This window comes from Habropoda laboriosa, unplaced genomic scaffold, assembly GCF_001263275.1.
Source record: "Habropoda laboriosa isolate 0110345459 unplaced genomic scaffold, ASM126327v1 scaffold40, whole genome shotgun sequence".
NCBI lineage: Eukaryota > Metazoa > Arthropoda > Insecta > Hymenoptera > Apidae > Habropoda > Habropoda laboriosa.
Window position 1 is genome coordinate 6,345,015 of NW_017100231.1, and position 5,006 is coordinate 6,350,020.

Genomic DNA, 5,006 nt, shown 5'->3' on the forward strand with positions numbered 1-5,006 from the left:
ATCCTAACATTTTCCGTCAATTTATTCGAGTGATCGATAAACCACTGAATCGTTGCAATTTTACTCTAATTAATCGAAATATGAAATTATTACATCATCAATCTTCCTTCTTTACTTATTTATCCAGTTGCTGGTTTATACTGCAAATACTCTCAAATAATGAGTCGTATCGAAATTCGTTAATATCGGTTGTTTCGTCGGTGTTCGCATAAATCAGTCGTTCGTTCGCGAATCAATAGATCATTCGGAACGAGCAGCTCTGGAATAACGCCGCGTATATACACTTTTATATACTTTTATATACACAATTAGTCGTCATTTATACCGAAATCAAGGGAATGTAATTTCAGTCGAGTCACGTGCCACGCGCCCTATAATCAAAGATATAACGCACGAAATAATATGGTGCAAACGCGTCTGTGCCGCGAGTTACGGTGTGTCGCCACTGGTTTATTGATACTTACTTGGTAATTGGTGGTTTTCGGTGCAACTATACTCTTTCGAACGAGAACCACCTTCAAATTTCTCACAACCATATTTCAGCTTCCGATGATACAGTGGAATATTATTATTTTCAGAATGTATGTGAAAAGTAAATTTTAGGTTAGGATTTTTGTAACCTTTTAAGCATTTATTTTTCCTCTCAACGAAAATTTATGGAGTTATGTTAACTGTTACCAATTATGCACCCCACTTTACCAACTACGTAGGTCAGTGTGTAATATTTCTACCTCAGAAACGACACATTTTGTAACGGAAAGGAAAATTCGTGTAGTTTCCGTTGTATATTTATCAAAACGATACCAATAGATAGGTTAGATTTTCTCAATGAAAACGAGTCCAAACACGACCTTCTTCGATCTATTATCTTTCACCAAAAGTAATACCGAGTGCACTTCGATTTTCGAATCGAAACTTTCTTCGATTGTCGACCGCCAATGACAAACACTTCTCCATCTTGTTTCCTCTCACGGTATTATTTACCGATACAGTACCATAAAACAACAAATATAACTAATCTCATTTCACTCGTGACACTAACCTACGAACTACTGCATTACCGACATCACGAACTTACAAAAGCAACAAAGTGTCATTTCCACCCGAAACATGTTCCCCTGATATTGGCATACGGAATCAAGTGCAGTGGTTCAGATGGTTTTTTTTTCATTGATCTCGACGGATAACGTTCGAAGTTTCTCAGCTTTGTCCCGTCGGTAATTAGTCGGGGATACATGACCGCCCGTTTCAATCAGGAAGTTTCGCGCGCGGCCCGGCAAACACAAACAGAACGTGACCTTCGGGACAATGAGAATCCTAGCGGTTGCGTCGAGGCCTCGTTATTGAGGCAAGCCAGGGTAACCCTGAGCTGAGATCAACGTGAGAGCAAGATGTTTGTGCATTAACGCTTGCGGTGGACTGCAATCGAGCACAATACACTGCCTCCTCTTACCAAGAGACGGCTTGTATTTCATGCAGACCAGGACGCTAGCTGGCGTTCGCGTAATTTCTGCCAGCCTCGAAACCGTCTAACGCTACTTAGACCAGTTTGTGCCCGTTAGAGGCGTTAATACTGGACGTGGGGTCCGTCGAAATTGCGGCGAGCGTGCAAACACGTTGCGTATAGGTTACCTCTGCCCATTAATGCCCCACTTCTATGGTGCGGTTTTGCACTGACACGCTCGGGGCATTTCGAGAAAATTAAATTATCACCAGATTCGCTGGTTTTATGATTATTGCTATTTTTTTTCTCTTTTTTTTTTTAATAAAGTTGGTAGTTTCTATGGTGATAAAAGTAAGTCGGTATAGTTTTGCCACCCTTTTTATAACATAACCTTCATTTTCTTATACCTAACTCACGATGTGTATGGTGAATTAGTATTGTGTAAATAGAGATCACTAGTGTGCATCCATAACATAACCTCAATTTTTGCATTTATTTACATGCATTTAGTTACATGTAATTGTTTCATTATTCGTGGGTTGTCAGTACTGAACAGAAAGCTGTAACGATTTATGATTACTGTCGTAGAGGTCGTATTAGTAGTGTTCTCCGTGGGAATGGGTTTTAACGCTTTTGAAAGTGTTAACGTGGTAATACGTAGTAATTGCTTTCGACCCTAATGACTTTGGCAACTATGGGTCCGAATTGTGGAACATTTGCGTCATTTGCAACGTTGTTCAATATGGCCGCATGCGCGCCAGTTACAGAAGCAGTTCGTACTTTGTGAAATTATGAATAAAACGCGTAACGTTCATCGGCGTGTTGGAAAAATGAATTTTGTCGTATTTCAATAACGAAGTTTTCGGCTGTGCACGAGAGTCGCGCGACGTATAACGATATTTCTCGCATTTGCAAGTAAAATAAGCAGGAATTTTGGTCATACTGTTTGCAGGTTAAATTTCGACCATTCACAATTGCACCCTGCTTGTACTCGCGGTGCAATTGCCGATGAAATTAAGTTCGTATTTCCACCAGTTTACATGCCATTATTTGCTTTATTACCGAATTTTTTTTTCATTTCGTTCCATTTATGCACATCAGTTAAATTCCGGATACGTTACTGTAGTAAATTTATGATTATCAGTATTATTGGAGAAGTAATAGTAGGATTTCAAGTAGTGATTTGTTGAAGTTTATTTTTTTATGCTTGTGCAATTGGTATATTCTCTCCTTAATTTTTATTTAATACTTAAAAGTAAAACTTCAAGGTTATGTACTTTAATACTCTTTCACATAATATAATTAAAAAGAATAAAAATCAACGCATCTCCTATTTTATGTTTATTTCCATAACCATAAAGGTTGTCAAGATCATTGTACCCAAAAAAAAGCTTCATATTCCATGTCACTTATACTTATATACAATCCAAATAAAGATATCATTGCTATTATCATTATGTTTATTATAAAGACAAGTGTGTACCGAATACATGTTGCAAAAAGTTTTAATTTACCGACCATGCAAACTCCCGTAAGTCACAATTAACGATCGCAAATCTTCTAGTCGTTAATAACCTCCGGTACTCTCTCTTGCCCACTGCACGAAAACAAACTAACCCCACCGATGTTCACCAGATGGAACATAAAACTACTTTACAGCGGAAGAAAACGATCGGTAGTCGATAAAACCCAGCACAAAGAGCGCGATCTGTGGTCCCGGCCGTGTGCGTGTGGCGCAGAAAACCTCTCGTAGTTTCTCGCACGGCTCGTCGATCGTTGGAAAACGATCCTCGACCGTCGCGCCCTCCTCACCCCCGAACGTTCCTAGCGCTTCAGATTCGCTCGGTTCCTCGATCGTTGCGCCGACAACGCGTACTCGAAACACAGATCGAAAGCCCCATTTGTAACGAGACGTCTGATTCACGGTTCTTCCCCTCTTTTATCTCGAGTCTTCTTAGTTTTCCTCCTTCGACGGCGGAGAGGCCCGCGAAACGACGTTTTCATCGCTTTCTTCCGTCGGATAGGACTCGAGGGTGTTTCCCACTTGGAAAATTTTTATCGCGGTGCACTGTTATGTCCCGTGGGCACTTTTCATCGCGCGCAGCCTTTGTGCAAATGGCGGCGAACGTGGAGGGGATGAACAGTTGCACTGTTTGGCCCCCCGTTTCAACGAATTTACGGATTTAACGGATTATTGAGTTTGATTTTTCGATCTGTTTGCTGGGATCCTTTTCAATCGATATGTGCACTGTGCTAACCTATAAGTTTTGGTATTTACATTCCATATATTGAATATTGAAAATCATGTTTTGAAGTTATATTGTCTTTGAGATTTGCGAAACTTTATACCAAGAGGAACCAGGATTTAGAGACATATAATATATTTCCATACAAAGCAAAAAGTTTTATTAAACTAGAAACTGAAAGGAATATTTTTATTTTGGATTTGGAGGTTAAGGGTGTTCAGGTTAAAAGTATTTATTGCTCCGTTGCTTATTTTCTGATTACAAAAGAGAATTGTGCTTTCGTAATTTTTATTCCTTTGTGTTAGTAACACTGAATGAAAATGAAAGAATAGTCGTGAAAGAAGGGGTAAAATTGTAGTAGTTGTATTGCTTTCCATGGAAGATAATTAAAATCGTTTACCGCTACCAATGCAGACTAAAGCTGTGCTAGGGAATAAGATGCGGGTTCTCAACTAACGTTAAATGTATTTGTTTCAGATATTTCGTGAAAGTTTAAAGGTCATAAGTTGCCGTTAATATTTTGCTACTGGTTAGTTTGTTTGCAGTAAAAAGTTTAGAAAGAACAGTCGTATTTTTGAGTGTTTATTACCGTGGAAGCTGAGGAAATAATTAAGGGATCATCTGGTAAAATAGTTCCATTGATCGGGATAATATTTAATTCTTTTAATAAATTTACTTCTTCTGTTGTTCAATGTGATCCCATAATTATTTTAAACAAAACAATTTGATAAATTCTGTAATTCTTAAAAACGAATCGAATTGTTATTTATTTTCTAATATTGTATATTAATGCTTTTAAATAAGTTCAAAAATAAAAATATTTGTTTATGTATTGTAGACGTACTACTTGAAAAGAGAAATGTTGATATACCTGATAGTCTCACAAATGATAGTGTGCATGATAAAATATATCTACAATACAGACAAACGTCGAAAATCTCAACTTTACGTGTATATCATTGGATGAACGATAGGCAAACAATTATTTATATTCTCACTCCTTCACTCAACCACTCTGCCATAAATCAAGCAAACATTTTTCGTCTGCCATTTTTCATAACAAAAAACACACAATCTTTCCTTCTTACTCATAACGAAACATAATTTTCAAACTCGCATTCACAGGCTCCCGAATTACCGACCGAAAACTGCATTTTCTTCTCGCGATAACACTGAACACAACCCGTATTTGACTCACGAATGCTGTCAAAAATTACGTATGAACGAAAAAACATAACCTACTTTCTACTAACCACGTCAAAAACATTTCTCAATAGAAAACCTGCTTTCCGCTAACCACGTCAAAAACATTCTTT

General features: G+C 37.9%; 1 protein-coding gene across 2 annotated transcripts in view; it reads left to right on the forward strand.

The window, feature by feature from the left end:
• LOC108571518 (MOB kinase activator-like 2) overlaps positions 1–5,006 on the forward strand; it is an 81,332-nt gene that overhangs the window by 72,898 nt on the left and 3,428 nt on the right. The window lies entirely within an intron of this gene.